This window comes from Camelus ferus, chromosome X (genome assembly GCF_009834535.1).
Source record: "Camelus ferus isolate YT-003-E chromosome X, BCGSAC_Cfer_1.0, whole genome shotgun sequence".
Classification (NCBI taxonomy): domain Eukaryota; kingdom Metazoa; phylum Chordata; class Mammalia; order Artiodactyla; family Camelidae; genus Camelus; species Camelus ferus.
Window position 1 is genome coordinate 12,347,309 of NC_045732.1, and position 17,617 is coordinate 12,364,925.

The 17,617-nt window shown below is 47.3% G+C and overlaps 1 long non-coding RNA gene across 1 annotated transcript; it reads left to right on the forward strand.

Moving 5' to 3' along the window:
* The first annotated feature begins 11,697 nt into the window (after positions 1–11,697).
* On the forward strand, positions 11,698–15,482 carry LOC116661955. The gene is made up of 4 exons (XR_004317915.1): positions 11,698–11,779; positions 13,798–13,975; positions 15,154–15,310; positions 15,392–15,482. It is a non-coding gene; the product is annotated as an uncharacterized LOC116661955 (long non-coding RNA).
* Positions 15,483–17,617: the final 2,135 nt, after the last annotated feature.

Below are 17,617 nucleotides of genomic sequence, written 5' to 3' on the forward strand. Positions count from 1 at the left end.
GCGTACATCCAGAAGGAACCCTACTTCTAAAAGACACCTGCACCCCAGTGTTCATAGCAGCACTGTTTGCAATAGCCAAGACATGGAAACAGCCTAAATGTCCATCAACAGGTGACTGGATAAAGAAGATGTGGTATATTTGTACAACGGAATACTACTCAGCCATAAAAAAGAATGAAATGATGTCATCTGCAACAACATGGATGGACCTGGAGATCGTCATACTAAGTGAAGTAAGTCAGACACAGAAAGACAAGTATCATATATATCACTTATATGTGGAATCTTTAAAAATGGGGCATTATGAACTCGTCTATAAAACAGAAACAGACTCGCAGACATAGTCAACAATCTTTTGCTTTCTGGGGAAAGGAGATGGGAAGGGATAAATTTGGGAGTTTGAGATTTAGAAATGTTAGCCACTATATACAAAAATAGACTTTTAAAAAGTTTCTTCTGTACAACACAGGGAACTATGTTCAGTATCTTGCAATAACCTTTAAAGGAAAAGAATATGAAAACAAATGTATGTATGTATCTGCATGACTGGGACATTGTGCCGTGCACCACAGATGGACACATTCCAATTGACTGTACTTCAATTCAACAAAAAAGGAAAAGAAAGAAAATAAACAAACAAGTAAATAAACCTAATTACCTCCCCCCCACCCCCCAAAAAAGTTTCCTGACTCCTGCATCGGGAGAGCAGCTGTTACTGAAATTAGTGGAAATGTTTATTTGAGACGAACAGAGAAATGGGAATGGCTGGAGGCAGCACTAGAAGATTTGGAAACTCAAAGATGTTTTAGGGTTCTCCAGAGAAATAGAATCTATCAATCTATCGATCGATCATCCATCCATCAATCCACCTATCAGTCTATCGATTAACCTATCATCTATTCATCCATCTATCCATTCACCTATCTATATATCTATCTACCTATCGATTATCTATACACTTATTATCTCTATCTACCTATCTATTGATCAATCAACCTATCTAGATCAATAGATAGATAAAACAAAGACTTCCCTCCTGTGATCACAGACACCGAGAAGTCCCTCTGTCTGCTGGAGACCCAGGAGACCTGATGGTGCAACTTCCAATCCAGGAGCAGGAGAAGGCTCCAGCTCAAACAGTCAGGCAGAGACAGAAACATTTCCCTTCTTCCATTTTTTGGTTCTGTCCAGATCTTCAACTGATCAGACGAGGCCCACCCATCTGCTTTCCTGAGGCCACCCTGCTCAAATGCTCATCTCCTCCAGAAACCCCTTCAGCAGACACATGCAGAATCACATTCAATCAAGTATATGGGGCTCCCTGTAATCTGGTCAAGTGGACACGTACAATTTTGCATCATCGCACAAGAAAGGGAAAGTTCCAAGTGTTTAGGAGGAAAAAAATGCTTCTGTCTGGTGAGTGTGGGATGGGAGGTGAGTGGGATGGGGATCCTGACCATGTCAAGCTTGGCGGGAAGTGGTCAAATCCGTGAGGACAGCTCAGCCCCCCTGCAGGGACACAGGAGAGAGGAGAAAGTCTGGACCAGCACCCGGGAAGGATGCTGATGAAACAGGGTGGGCGGGTGGGACGGAGATGCATGAGAAGGACCATCAGAGGGTGAAGGGGAGAGAGCAACTCCGTCAAAGCCCGTGGGGGAAGAAGCTTTCCACGAGAGCTGTGGAGGGCGTGGCCAACGTCTTCCCGAATCCTTTTCATGGGCTAATGTTCCCTTTCCCAGGTGTCGGGCATCTCCATCGCTAACTGTCCCAGAACCGGGCTCAGTTCAGTGCGAGCTCGCCCCACACATCTCCCCTCGGGGTCAGGCCGAGTCTGACCCACGCAGACATCAGCTCCTCCTCGGCTGTTCGTCGTGCCCTTTGCTCTGGGCCTCTTTCAATCTCTTTTCTCCAGAGAGCCCTTCCTGGAACCCCGACCACCCCAGAACTGTGGAGTCACAGAGCAGCGATCAGGGAGGGGGTGCCACCTGCCTCCCAAGGGTGGGGTTGTTGGCACCCGGGTCCCTAGCAACCCCAACGACAGTCCAGTTCCCATCCTGAAGCTGCAGCTGGTGTAGACAGCACTCAGCTGGCTCCTGATCTGGGGTACAATCCCTTGATCTGGACACAGGTGGGCTGAGCTGACACTTGACCGAATCCTTTAACACCTACGGTTAAAGCATCACACTTTCTCTGTGTGTGTGTGTGTGTGTGTGTGTGTGTTTGCGCGCGCACAGTTTTTTTCCCACTTACAAAACAGGCCATCCCTTCTGCATAACATTTTTAAACTAAGGACCGAAAACACCCTACCCGTGAGTGCTAATGGGATGCCAAATTCAGCTTCCCTGCTGCGGAGAAATCTGTGTCTTCCTGGGTGGGGAGGTAAGGAGGGCGCACAGACTCCCTGCCATGGACAAGGATTCTTCATCATCAAGGCTGGGTCAGGGCATCCCCTGACACCCTCATCTTGAGGTACGTCTGTTGGCAAATCCATAAAGAACGGGGTCCAATTTCCTGAGACTCATTCTTTTTTTACTTTTTTGAAGTATAGTTGGTTTAGAATGTTGTTCATTTTTTTTTTTAATAATAGACCAAGGCAGAGGGAACAACATCATGGTTGATGTAAGGGTTTGCCTTACACTCTGGGGTCTGGACCGTCCCCCGATGAATCTTTGGATATAGCTGGTGTGGAGAGGGCTGGCCTCCTGCAAAGATCTCTCGGCCGGAAGCTCCGTTCCTTTGGGAAGAGTGACTCCTGCAGAGGATACAACACAAGCTGATTGGAAACACCAAGTATGCATCTGTACTGTATTTTGGGGTTAGTTACCTCTTGCTGCAAAACACATGCCCCCCCGCCCATGAAATCAGAGGCTTCATGGACACACATTTCTCATCTCACAGTTCCCGGGAGTCAGGAATCCAGGCCCACGTTAGCTGAGTCCCATGCTTCTGACTGTAAACATCTCAACCGGGGCTGGTGTCTCCCCCTGCGACGGCGGGAGGGTCCGATTGCATGCTTCCAAGGCTGTGCTGGGCATCTCAGAGCTGGGCACCTGACTTCCATCAGAACCAGCAAAGAAAAGACTCGGCCAGCGAGATAGAAATTGCGGTGCTAAGCCACACACGCGTGGCAGCGACATCCAATAAACTTTGCGGTCTTCTCTGCGAGAGACGAAAGGGACGTGTCCGACCCACACGCCCGGGGTGAGGATGACACGCGCACCTGAATATTAGCAGACGGGAGTCAGGAGGGGCCACCTGGGAGACTGCCCAGCACCAGAAAACCCCACATTCCTGCTCCTCTATAGGAACCTCTCTGCCGTGCTAAAATCAAAGCTTCCAGGATGAATGCATTTTTTATTTTTTGTTTTGTGATCTCCCCAACTATGAGCAGTTGATTGCAAGTGGCCAGATGGAAAAGCAGTCAGCCTGCTTGAACTTTCAGTGATGTTTGAATGGCCGTGTCTCAATGCCCAACCCATGAGTGAGCACTGTTTAATTTTCCCTGAGGTTCGGTTTCGTCCATGGCCAGGAGCTAGGAAGGCAGGCTTGTCCAGCCGTAGGGAGGCAGGTGGCTGAGAATTAAAAAAAAACCAAGATGGCAGCCCGTCGAATGAATGTGCTGCCATTCCCAGCTCCCAAGGGCGTAAGTAGAAAAAAAAAAAAAAAGAAGAAGAAAAGGAAAAAAAAAAAAAAAAGAATTGCACAAGTTTAAAAAAATTAATGAGAAAAAAACCACACACTTGTGTCTTGTGTGGATTCAGGCCAAATATTTATCCAGAGGCAAACCAGTTTCCCAACTTTGTGGGCACTGCTGTCTTTTCGATTTACAAAAAATAAAAAATTTTTAAGAGGCTGACTTGAAGAGGAAGGTGTCACAGCCCGAAAACAAAACGAAAAAGAATCCTTGTGGAAAATTGCCACGGGAAGACAGGAGCAGGTCTGAGACACAGCCAGAGGCAGGCTCGCCGGACACAAAGGCGGGACGCCTCCCGAGAACCGGCTCAAAACAACCCCATCCCCAGGGCGGCGGGCGCAGCGGTTGAAAAGGCTGGACTCCCCGCGGGGGAGGGTGCGGGTGGGGAGTGGAGCTTCAAAGGGATCAGTCCTCACAAAATAAAAATTCCTAAAGCTCCAGCAAGTTAAATAGGAGAAAAGCACAGCCTCAGGGTGGTGGCGGGGGGATTGGACAGGTGCGATGAAACGCCAAAAACGATGGCTGAGGGGACCAAGATGCCACTAACGGAGGAATTCAAGAGGGTTTAAATCACAGCTGCCCTCTGCACAATTTGCTTTTCATATTTAAAAAAAAAAAAAAAGGTGGGGGGCGTGGGGAGAAGGCAGATACAAAGATTCCTTCTATTTGGAGGAAAAGACGTGAACATTGCCCAGCAAAGAATATTACACTGTTTGAGTTTCAATTCATTCTATGCCAAGCTTTGTATTATTATAAGGGTTGTAGAAGTTACATTATTCTTGCGTTCAGAAAGGTAGCGCCCTGTGCAACGTTTTGACGCTGGCTTCTTTCTGTTAACGTAATGCTTCTGACGTTCCGCCGTGTCGCGGTGGCTGTTAGTAGCGAGTTCCTTAACATTTTAATTCATTATTTTTTATTTCAAAAAATTACGCCTTCACAAACTGGAAAAAAGATTTTAAAATAAACGTAATACCCTATTCAAGTATCAACAGGTGGGAGACCAACAGGGGCGTGACTTTATGGAGGCACCGAGGAGGCGGGGGAGCCAGCCACCGTCCGCGGTTCCCATCAAGGTCCTCAAAGGGGTTGGCGATCCCAGCGGGGAACCAACAGAATGGAAGGTCTCCCTTGACTGAGACAGAAGCTGACTTGGAATTCAGTGTTCCTGAAAAAAAAAAAAAAAGGGAAGCTTTTAAAGAATGAAATAAAATGAATTTTTTTTAATGACACAAGAGGAGAAGGACTGTGCATTGGTTGAACTCTCTTCCGCATTTTTCGCGTCATGAAAGGCATCGGTCACACAAGCACACGTTAAGATTTCACATGTACTTACGTAGACGCAGGTGATCATAGAGCTGCAGGCACATAGGTGTAAATGAAACGCAGATGCAGCCGTAGGCGCAGCCATATGAGACAGCAGAGAGATACGTGCACATAGGTGCCGTGCAGGGGTAGTTCTAGTCAGGGTTTGTAGGTGAAGCCACCTGGTTAGTTATAAATATTTATAGAGCGATTAGGTGAACGTACAGACGCGCAGAGAGACCTGGCTACAGAGAAATGCACGCACTGAATGTGCAGGCGCCGCTGTACGTGTGAGCAGAGACGCAGGTGGGTGCGTGTAAGCACCGGTGTGCAGGCGTCGGGGTCAATCGCACAGACACACACAGGCAGCTCCGCACGGGCACCTGCCGCAGCTGCGCACAGCTACACACGGGTCTCCCTGTGCAGGTGGCGGGTGCAGACACAGACGTGGGGAATAGACACACACCTCAGGAAAGGATCGAGACCGAAAATCAGGGGAAGGGAGGGGAGGGACCAGCCGGGCCCCCCGGGAGAAGCAAGACACAATGTCGTGATGGAGACGGAAGAGACGGGGTCTCGGGGGTTCCTGGGGAAGACGGGAGGGGGCTCCCGGTGGGGGCCCACGCAGACCGGAGGGCATGCCCGGGCTCTGGGAGCCACGGATGGGGCGGAAGGCAGGTGTGTGCTGGGGCGTGCCCCTGGGCCGTGGGATCTGGGTGTTCGATGTCGTGACGGCCTTTATCCTTCAGAGAACGGGGACACCATGCAGGTTCATGCGTCGTTTCAAGTCCACCCACCTCCCTCCTGAGCTGCTTCTGCCCCTCACGCTGCCGTATCTCAGACACCTGGGGGGCTGCCAACTTCACCTGGGCGCCCCGTCACTGTGTGTGGTGCCACGGAGGCCCGAAGACGGTCGTCCCTTGGCGGGAGGTACCAACAGCTCCCAGCACAGGGTGGTTCCAGGTTCCACTCTCCAGGTGAGTGGTGGCTGCGTGGGCGACACCTCCTCTCCTCTCCAGCATCCGTGGTCCTCGCATGGGACCCTCCCCATCCCCCAAGCCTCAGTTCTCCCTCCGGGAACTCCCTCCTCCCTGCCCAGCTGCTTCCAAACTCACGCACGGACTTCCGTCCCTCTGGGTGCAGGTGAGTCCTGCTTCCCCGGGTGTCTCGGTACCCGCTGCTCCTGTCCGCTCACGCCCGGAGCCTTTCATCCATCGGCGGCCAGGCTGCACTTTTCCAGGTGCCCACCCAGAACCCAGGAGACGGCCCCCGAAAAGCTGCAGTTTCTACCACATCCTTTAACAAAAAAGAAGCAAAAAACCCCCCAAAAATACTGGTTGGCCGTGGTGCGTCAGCTCCAGCCCCTGAGAGCCAGGAGTGAGTCCTTCTCCCAGAAGACTTTCTGTTTCTAAATCAAGGGTGGGTTTTAAGCCAGCCTTTTTCTCTCTCTTGTTTCGCCCTCTTTTTCTTTCACAGAAGGAGACACTCCAGCAAGAAGCAGTTTTCAGGATGTCAAAATATTTCACGAGCAACAGAACCTTTCGAAAAATTTCACTGGGGACCGTGCCACCTCCGACGGGAAAGTCCCACAGGTTTCCTCCCGACCTGAAAGGGTGGCTCGTGCCTTTAGCACTAAATCCTCCAGGAGTTGGAGACGCAGGGCTCCGCGTTGGCCAGGAGTGCGAGGACCCGGTTACACAGAGGCACGTTTATAGCTGTCTACCGTTATTTGTTAATTTTTTTCAAATGTGCATGTATCCTTTGGAAACAGAAGATTTCAAGTGCACACACACACACAAAAGTGGACAACGAGTTTGGACTTGCCGTTTGAAGCAGAAAGGCAGGGACATGGAAAGACTACCCATTTGGCAGTCAGCACTGTTATATAAATTAGCTTTCATCTGTCTCTGTAAAAACAGGAAATCAGCTCAGATGAATAATTTATCTGTTCAATTAGAAAAAAATTGAAATTGGCCCCTTCACACACATGCCCTGGAGACCAAGCTCAAATCATTAACACGGCGATGAGAAGTCAGATATAACATAAAAAAAATAAAGACAGAGAGAGGAGAGAATGTATCTCACACACACACACACACACACACACACACACACACACTCTGCAACGATGGAATTTTTTATTCTCTCTCAAGAAGCTTCCTGGTTCTGAAAAGACGGTACTTCGTCCGTGAGTCAAGGTTGAAGGACAGCCGTCCCTTCCAAGGACTGCTTCACTGCCTTCTTCATTCGCAAGCACGTCTTTTCCAAATTCTGCATTTGTTCCCGCAACGGAAGACCCAGAGATTTCACAGTCAGGACAATGTCTGGCCACAGTGGGAAATAAATGCCTGTTCCTGGAGCCCCCGTGGTGTTGAGTGATGCGTCCTGGCCGGCGAAGCTGCCCAGGGAAGGGAACGGGGGAAGGATGCTCACGGCGTAGATCGAGGTGCGATTCGGACCCACCGAGCAGGGACCCCACAGACCCCGCCCCCCAACAGCCCGGGTCTGCCCTTCACAGTGATGAGATGCGCACTGGGGACAGGCTGCTTCTCCGGAGCCGCCCACTGGGTGCCGGCCGTGCTGGTCCCGCCAAGCACCCCCACACGGTCTGCATGTCTTCCCTGCCTCTTGCAAGGGGACAGACAGGCTCTCCCTTCCCTCGTGCATAAGGGATCGCATCCAGTCCCGGCCCCGCGGCCCTTGAACGTGACCTTGGAAAGACGGTTACGATGATAAACGTGGCAAAGACCCACATCCATGGGATGTGGAGGGGATGTGGCCCCTGATTCCAGGACGGCTGGACCCAGGGACCCAGGGTAGGTTACAGCCTTCACAGGACCCTCCTCCACTAAAAATATTTTTTTTGAAAAAATTATATTTTATGACTGTGTTGTTGTAAAGATGAATGGCATCCAGGTTGGGCTCTATTCTTTTTTTTTCTTTTCATTTTAAAAGAAATGAAAGGGAGGGGTGGCTTATAGCTCAGTGCTTACAGCACATGCTTAACATTCACGAGGTCCTGGGTTCAATCCCCCGTGCCGCCATTAAAACCAGTAACTAAATAAACAAATCTCATTACCTCCCCCCACCAAAAACATTTAAAAGAATTTTTTATTGCGTATTTTAGCCATTGTAAATAATCTTGCTGTTAAGAGTGGGGGCTGTATGAATCTTCTTGAATTAGCTCTTATTTTGGGGTTGGCTTGATTCCTTCGATAACTCTGTAAGTTTAAAAAGCCGAAGCTGTAAACGTTCTTAGAAACAACGAACCGTATCTACATAAACCTGAAAAAATACGTGTAGCATATTGTATATATGTATTTAGATGCAACACCTTATACATGTGCCGTCAAATTGTAACAGTTCTACCTCATGAAACTCAAAAATGAGAAAAAAACAAAAACACCAAAAATGAAAATTAAAAAAATGAAAGTTTACAAGACCTTAAAAACAAACAAACAAATAAATAAATAAAAGAGGTGAAAACATTTTCATAGGCCCATGAAAGTCCACAGCCCCAAGGCGCTGAGAAATTTTGCTTTCCTGTGTTTTTTTTAACATGTTGCATTTTTTTTTTTTTTAACAGTAGATCTGTGACTACCCTGCTTGGTCAGAGGATGGTTCACATTATTTTAGCCATAAACTATTTTTTTATTTATTTAAATCTTTTTTTTTTTTTTTTTTAATGGAGGCACTGGGGATTGAACGCAGGAGCTCACGCATGCTACGCACGCACTTGACCACTGAGCTCTACCCTCCCCTCCCCAGCAGGAACTATGTCTTAATTAAGGCAGGTACGCTACTTTTTAGACCCAATGCCATCACGCGCAGACCAGACTACTGTCTTGTGTGAACACAGGTTTTGCGTGCACTGAGAAACAAAACACAGCGGCGTGCCTCGCTTTACGGAGATACACGCTTTATTGCGTGGTCTGGAACCGAACCCCCAGCATCTCCAAGGTCTGTGACCTGTATCTGACGATGAAGACATTGGCCATTTTTACATCTTTTACAAGGGGGAGCACACAGGATTCAAAATGGTCTTGATCATCGGGAAATGTCAAAGACTGTCGCAGAAAAAAGAATCAAGGTGACCCAGGTGGAACACCCTGGAGGATGTGTTATGACTCGCCGGCTTCCGGACCCTCTCACTGCGAGGCCAGCTTGGTCCGCCCAGGATGGCCTCCATCCTGGCTTTGTGTGGGTCTTGTTCCTACCATCCAAGGTCCAGCCCCGGCCCAGATCCTTCCAGAAGCATTTCCTGCCTCCTGCTGGGACCCTGGACCTGCCTCTGTCTTGACCACCGGCCTCTAGGATCCCCCCAACTTCCAGACATTCCTGGTGGGACTCCCCCTACTGTCAGTGTGTAATTAAGAATTTGGCTTCCCGAGAGCGGCCAGGCCTTCCTTCCATCTCCTGGGTTGTCACCTCTTAATCACTTCCCAAGTGACAGGAGTGTCTCGGCCGTTCACGGTGAGTCCTGAGAGGTTATGCTGACGGGGTGACTCACGAGGACCCCTAGGGACTGTAGACTAATGCGATGACTCAGGATGGGGGCTGGCCACCCCCAAAGATCAAACCCGTGTCTAGAGGGTTTGGGCTTTGAGTCACGAGAGTAGCCCGACCTCTGGGGTCCGGAGAAAGCTGGAGGCGGAGAGTGACCACAAGGGCAGTCAGTCAATCAATCAGTCACTCAATCAATCATGTCTGCATAAGGAAAACCAACTAAAGACTTTGGACCCTGAAGCCAGGGCGACTCCCCTGCTGGGCACACTCTGTGGGCATTGTCCTATATCAACACAACCGAAGGACAGGCAAGCATCGTATTTAGGAAGCTCCCAGACTTGAACATTTCGGCCCTTGGCCGGTCCCTCTCGGTGCTCTGCTGCTATCCGAAATCTGTCATCGTCAGTCTCATGCCTTCCCAAGTTCTGTCAGTCGATTTAGAGCATTATCAAGCCTCAGGGGGACTTGGGGGGACCCCCTCCCCGATCTCGCACTCGGGGTCTGAATTGAGGGTGGTCCTGGGGAAGACCATCCTCCCTCTGACTTTTTAGTTTGGCAAATTCCCTGCAGTTATGTGTCTGGCGGGTCTTGTTTTAAATACACGGTGAGTGGCAAGAGCCTGGGGCGGGGGGGGAAGGGGGGTGTCCCCGCTTTGTTTAGTAAATAACATGGCAAAGCTAGGGGAGTATATGGAAAGAGATGTCAGTTCCACACTTTTGGAGCGTTCGATCTCTCATCCTGTAGAAGGGCGTGGCTTCCGTTCCCCCTGTCATTAGAGGACGGCGCGGCTGTCCGTTCTCCATCCAACTCGGGTTGAATTTTCCCAAGTCGCAGGCGATGTGCCTGCCCCTCGTAGAAAGCCCCGCTTCACTCAGCTTGGAAATGGTTTCACTCTGGGGAGATGAGTGTACGACTTTCCAGAAGAAATGTATTAAAATCGAAGTGCAGTTGATTTACAATGTTGTGTTAGTTTCAAATATACAGTGTCGTGATTCACACACACACACACACACACACACACACACAGAGAGATATTCTTTTTCACATTCTTTTTCATTATAGGTTATTATAAGATATTAAATATTACTCCCTGTGCTATATGGTAAATCATCATTGTTCATCTATGTCCTATATAGGAGTGTGTATCTGTTAATCGCAAACTCCTAATTTATCCCTCCCCATCCTTCGGTAACTAAAAATTTGTTTTCTATGTCTGTGAGTCTGCTTCTGTTTTTTTTTTAATTAAAATTTATTTTTAATCGAAGCAGAGTTGATTTACAATGTTGTGTTAGTTTCAAGTGGACAGCAAAGTGATTCAGTTTTATATGTATACTCTTATATATTTATATATATATGCATATATTCTTTTTCAAATTCTTTCCCATCACAGACTATTATAAGAATTTGAATATGGTTCCCTGTGTCATACAGCAGGTCCCTGTTATTTATTTTATATATAGCCATGTATACCTCCAAATCCCAAACTCCCAATGTTCCCGTCCCCTGATTTCCCCTTTGGACACCATAAGTTTGTTTTCTGTGTTTGTGAGTCTGTTTCTGTTTTGTCAATAAGTTCATTTGTGTCCTTTTTTTTTAGCTTCCACATATGAGTGCTATCATATGGTATTTTTCTTTCTTTGTCTGGCTTACTTCACTTAGAATGATGATCTCCTGGTCCATCCATGTGGTTGCAAATGGCATTATTTCATTCTTTTTTATGGCTGAGTACTATTCCATGGTGTAAATACACCACATTTTTATCCAGTCGTCTGTCCACGGATATTTAGGTTGCGTCCACGTCTTGCCTGTTGTAAACAGTGCTGTCTAGAGGAACTTTTGGAAAGGAAAGCCATTGCCTTGGAAAATAAGCCCTGGAAAGTGGACCAGGCGTGGGTGTCAGGTAGGATATAAAAAGAGACTAAATAACCTACATCGTCTGGGACGTGCTGCCCCACTCCGTCCACGGAACCTGCAAATACTCCGGCTGCAGAGGCATTGCACACTCGGGAAGCACTTCTTTTTTTTGTTTTGTTTTAAATGGCCCAGGTGTTATTTTCGGCTATCAGTGCCTCGGCCGTTTCGGAAGAAAGTAGGACAGAAGCTATATATAAACACATCAACAAATGAAAATCCTTCTGTGACTTCGCTGCCTCAGGAAAAACAGCTCAGCCTCCAGCCTGATACCTGACACCACACTGGGAACTGAGGTGCGGGTTCCTCTTCTCGTGGCCACGTTGGGAACCGCAGCCCTTTGACGGTGCGATGCTTCCAGAAAAGGTGACGGCACTCTTGACTCGCATGAGGACGTCTGAGGGAAAACAAACCTGTAATTCAAAACATACAGACAATTGTTTGCTCCTTGAGTGTGTGTGTGTGTGTGTGTGTGTGTGTGTGTGTGTGTGTGTGGCGGGGCGGGGGGGTGGTGACTGCACACATTCTATTGGCTTTTTTTGCCCCTTTGGAGGGGAGATAAGGAATGTTGAAATGCAATATATATATATATTTTTTTTTTGACATTTTATTTTTTATTTTTAAAAATTTTATTGAGTTATAGTCGGTTTACAATGCTGTGTCAATTTCTGGTGCACAGCACAGTGCTTCAGTCATACATGAGCATGCATATATTCATTTTCACATTCTTTTTCTCTGTGGGCTACTACAAGACCTTGAATATATTTCCGTGTGCTGTACAGTACGAACTTGTTTATCTATGCTATATATACCTGTCAGTATCTGCAAATCTCGAACTCCCAGTCTGTCCCTTCCCACGCCCCTCCCTCCTGGCAACCACAAGTTTGTTTTCTTTGTCTGTGAGTCTGTTTCTGTTTTATATTTAAGTTCATTTGTCTTCTTTTTTTTTTTCGATTCCACGTATGAGTGACATCATATGGTATTTTTTTTTTCTCTTTGTGGCTTACTTCACTTGGAATGACGTACACTTTTAAACTTTTATTGTGTGTACACCTGAAACTAACATAATATTGCAAATCAACTCTGTAACTCAACTCAATAAAAAGAATGATATCCGGTCAATAAAAAAGAAAATTTAGGAACTGCATAATAATAACGCCTACTGACAAACAACCAATTTTACTGTGATAACATATATAAATATTATAAATATATACACCAATATGAACAATGACATTTACCATTCTAATCAATTTTTTTTAATTTTTGAAGAGAACGTAATTAGGTTTTTATTTATTTATCTTTAATGGAGGGACTGGGGATTGAACCCAGGACCTCGTGCACGCTAAGCACACACTCCACCACTGAGCTATACCCTTCCCCCACCCAATTTTAACCATTTTTAAGTGTGCAATTCCATACGATGAATTACTTTTACACTATTGCGTAACCACCCTTCCTATCTGTTCTCAAGTTGTTTTTCTTTTTTGTTGGTTTATTTTTTGGTTTTTTTGGTGGGGGAGGTAATTAGGTTTGTTTATTTATTTTAATGGAGGGACTGGGGATTGAGCCCAGGACCTGGTGCCTGCTAAGCACACACTCTACCACTGCGCTCTACCCTCCCCCACCCCAAGTGTTTTTTTTTTTTTTCTCTTCTTAATGTAATCATCCAAAGAGGACAAACGCTTGCTTTCTAAAAATGTATTTGGACAAATGCTTTGAGAACGGATGCCAGCTAATCTTTCTAAAAACGATGACATTGTTTGAGTCAACTGAAGTCCGTGGCGTCTAGAACAAATGTGCTTTCCTCTGGTCACGGGGGTCCTGGGGGGGGGCAGCGAAATTCCTGGTCCTTCTGGCACTGAGACAGCCTGGATGGATGGACGGATGGATGGGTGGGCGGGTGGATGGATGGGTGGATGGATGAATTTAAAAGGGCAGTGATCCTCAGTGCCACGTATCCTGGGATTTCAAGCATCATGCTCCTCCAAATGCCTTTGACAATCTGCGCACTGCACTTTGTTGTCATTATTTTAAATAGCTGTGAGTGGCGTTAGGTCTCTGTCCTGTGGGACACAGACAAAGGATTAATCCATTAATCCTCTCCAGGGGCCTCTGATGTCACCCAGAGGCACTCTCCCTACCCTGTCCCCATGGATCTCAGGGTAATCTGAGAAGTGGAAACCGTGTTGGCTGCCAACACATCTTCTCAATTGCTTAACAATCATTAGATATGTTTTAGGAGAGAAGCCGTCTTAAGTATATACGTAAAAAAAAAAAAAAGCAATGTCTATGGACCGGGGTATTTGCTGAACCTTCCTACACCTGTGTGAAGTAAGTCAAGAAAACATAGCTTGGTTTGGACTACTTGGTTTCTGTCACAGGCTGGAGGGTGAGTCACTGGTTTTCTGCGACGCCAGACGGGGCACCCGACTGGAAACCTCCCCCTCCCCACAGTGGTGGTGCCCCCAGAGAGCTGGTCAACTTCACTGTGCACCCGTGGGAACCAGCGCACGAGCGACCGAAGCTGAGGCTCACAACGGGGGAAAAGCAGACGTGCCGGTAACTGGTTCTCCGTCTGCCCTTCGAGATAAATGGAGATGAACCGTCTTAACGCTCTTTGCTGAATTTAATTAGAAAGGGATGCTGTTGGATGACTAAATGCATACCTTTCCCGGGCTCTTATTAAATCACCCTCCTTTCCTTCCTTCCCTCCTTCCCTCGTTTCTTCCATCTTCAAGTGCTTAAACGACGCGAGAGCATGACCAATCCCTTCCCTCGGTGTGCACGGTCACCTTTCTCCAACACGTGTTCCCCCGTCTGCTCCCCCAGACCCACTTGCTGTGTTTCTCCGCCCTGCTCGGCCCATCGGGGTTGCGGGGGAGGGGACTGGCTCGCATGGACCACATCCTAGGCCTCCCTGGCCTCCTGGCTGCCGTTGGGGTTCAGCCAAGGTTGTGGGGAGCAGTGCGTGCCTCCCCACTGATGCTGTCAGCACACACGGGCTTTCTCCTCCTACCCAAGACCCCGGCTCCTGTCTGGTGACCTCTCCTACTTAGCTGTCTTTTCTGGGTCTGGTGGGCTCGCCTGGTCACCAGTCCCCCCAGGGGCTTCCCGCAGCCCCCGCTACACCCCTGTGAACAGTCCATTACTACGAGTTTCCTCCGACCCGTGTGTCCATCACCTCTTCCCCGCTACACCCTCCTTCTCAAACAGACGCCCTTTCCTCTTGCCCCAGAGCCAAATGCCAACCCACTCCTTCTGAGCACGACCAGAAAGCAAGATCGGTCCACCGGCAAAAATCCCCTATAATCGATGAGTCACTCAGACGTGCATGCAGGAGGCCTGTAAACGTGCTGGAGTCAACATTTCCTTATGGAGGAAATGCAGGAGCAGTTGGATGTTTAAAGCCAACCATTGACAGGTTTTAAAAATTGCATTTGCTATCTCTTGAGCCCTGACTGTGTGCAGACGTTACGATAAATATTTTAAGTCATCCTGTGATGGAATTCTTCCAACTCCACAGTTAGGCAGTATTGTTACCTCCCGTTTTGGGGACAGGGGGACAAAACCGAGGTCCCCAAGGACAGACCATATGCAGATTCTCTGTGCACGCTTGGCTGAGATATTGCATCACTGTTAGTCTCACTGCATGCATTTTTTTGCAGAAGGGTATTGGGAGGAGGTGATATTTTGAACCCTGGGTGTTCCGCGGGAAATAATACCAGCTTGCTTCACAGGAATCCATCTGCCCCGTGCGAGGGGCCAGGTTGCAGGAAGCCGAAGGCGTCAGGGGTTCTGAAGGCAAAATCAACCCGGCACGTTCTTAAGTTGCATAAAAGAAGAGTGTGTCTATCATGTCGGCGTCCGGGTCTCCTTGGACGAAGTCATCCCCTGGTGGGTGCATCAGTCACGTGGGAGGACCGTCGGCCCAGGGGGGACCACTCAGGAGGGCTGACCTCTGCTCTGATCTTACAGATTCCCGAGCACGGAGGGAGCAGGAGGCAAGAAGATGCTGTAAGGTGTGTTTCATCTCTGCGTCATCCAGAGGAACTTGAATTTACGGTGCTGAATCTTTTATTTTTTTTAACTGAAGTTGAGTTGACTTACAGTGTTGTGTTGGCTTCCAGCATACAGCAAAGTGATTCTTACACACACACACACACACACACATATACATTCTTTTCCATATACTTTTTCCTCATTTCATTTCTCTATGTTGCACAAGATATTGATGGCAATTCCCTGCACCGTAATGCTGATTCTTTAATAGACCTGTACTTTGATTGATTTATTTTTTTTTTACTATGTATATAAACTAGCTTTTTTTTTTTTTTTAGAATACTTTCAGATTGACGGAAAATTTGCAAAGAGAGTCCAATGAGGTCTTGTAGGCGTTATAAAGTTTCCCCTTTCACTAACATGTTGCATTAGCATGGCATGTTTGTTACCATGAATGAACCAACATCGATTTGTTATTATCGACTGGTTCATAGTTAACGCACATTTCCTCAAATGAACTTTTTCTACCCCAAGACCCCATCCAGGATCCCCCATGACATTTAATCTTCACATCTTTTGGGGGCTTCTGTGGGCTGGGACAAGTTTCTCCGACTTGCCTGGTTTGGGATGACCTGGATAGTTTGGGAGGGCGCCGGGCAGGGATTTTGTAGGACGTCCCTCTTACTGGGATGTGTCTGGGCGTTTTCTCATGGTTGGATGGGGTGGATTTTGGGGGAGGAAGACCACAGAGGGACAGTCTGTGTCTCATTATATCCTATTGGGGTGATTACTATGAACATGACTTGTCAAAGGTGAGGTCGACCGTGATGGCTTGTCCGCCATGTGTTTATCAGATTTCTCCTCCAGGAAGGTCCACCTTCCCCATGTTCTCCGTCCTGCACCACCAGGAAGGTGCTCCATGCAGCCCACACTTCTTAAGGAGAGGGTAATTTGCTTTTTAAGTGGTAGAACACTTCTCTGATTCAATGTCCTCATTTAAGAAGTGGGTGGACATGCTCCTTTGTAGCACGGGTGGGGAAAACATGTACTATGAACCACAAGATTCTTTAACAATGAGTACACTTCTCTATAATAACAATATATAATTATAGAATTTCCCCTGTTCATTTTATCTCAAAGGTGTCACCATACACGCAGCAAAGTTATATTATAAAATGCACTGGATGATGTCACTCATATGTGGAATCTAAAAAAAAAAATGACACAAATAAACTCAGTTACAAAACCGAAACAGACTTACACACATAGAAAACGAATTTATGGTTACCAGAATGGGGGACAGAGGGTGTGAAAGGATAAACTGGAAGTTAGAGATTTGCAGATACCAACTACTATACATAAAATACATAAACAGCAAGGTCCTACTGTAGAGCACAGGGAACTATATTCAATATCTTGTAGTCACCTAGAATGAAAAAGAACATGAAAAGAAGTGTATTTGTATGTATGAGTGAAACATGATGCCTGGCACCAGCATTGTAAACCGACGGTACTGCAATTAAAAAAAAAACACTTAAAAAATTTTTAAAATGCCATGGAATGTGTTTCCAAGAGAGAAAACTTCTGAGACTCAATTCCCGAAAAGCAAAGTTCTCATCTGAGCAACCTGACTGCAGGAAGTTTCTCTTAAGTATGCAATTCCAACTTGCAGCAACTGCAAGGCAGCTTCCACGGGGCTGAACAGCTTGCTGATGACCAACAGGAACTCTGGGTGGAACTGCTTAAAGTAAAACCTATCTGAAGGCACCGCTGAATGACTCCTCAGAACAGGCAGAAACCCGGGATAAGGAACTCTTTGGAAAAACGAGGCACCGCACTGTGAAAGTTTGGTATCTCTGCAGTGTTTCTGCTGAGGACCACCCTCAGTCCGATCATCTGGGGGAAGCTACCATCTCTGCAGATTCACTAGCTGACAAGAGAGGTAGTAAGGTTGCCCCCTGCAGGGAAGGCGGGGTTTAGAGTTGACATCTAGCCAAGTTAACAGCTTGCTGGACTCTTCAGAGAAATGTAACTGAGCACAGAGTCTGTACAACACACTGACCACAATGTCCATCTCTCTCACACACAAACACACAAACGATACACATGAAGAAGTAGGAAAATATAATCTAAAATCAAGTGAAATAAAACCATATCCACTCACCGCTGATGACCCTGATGCTGGAAACAGCAGGTATGAAC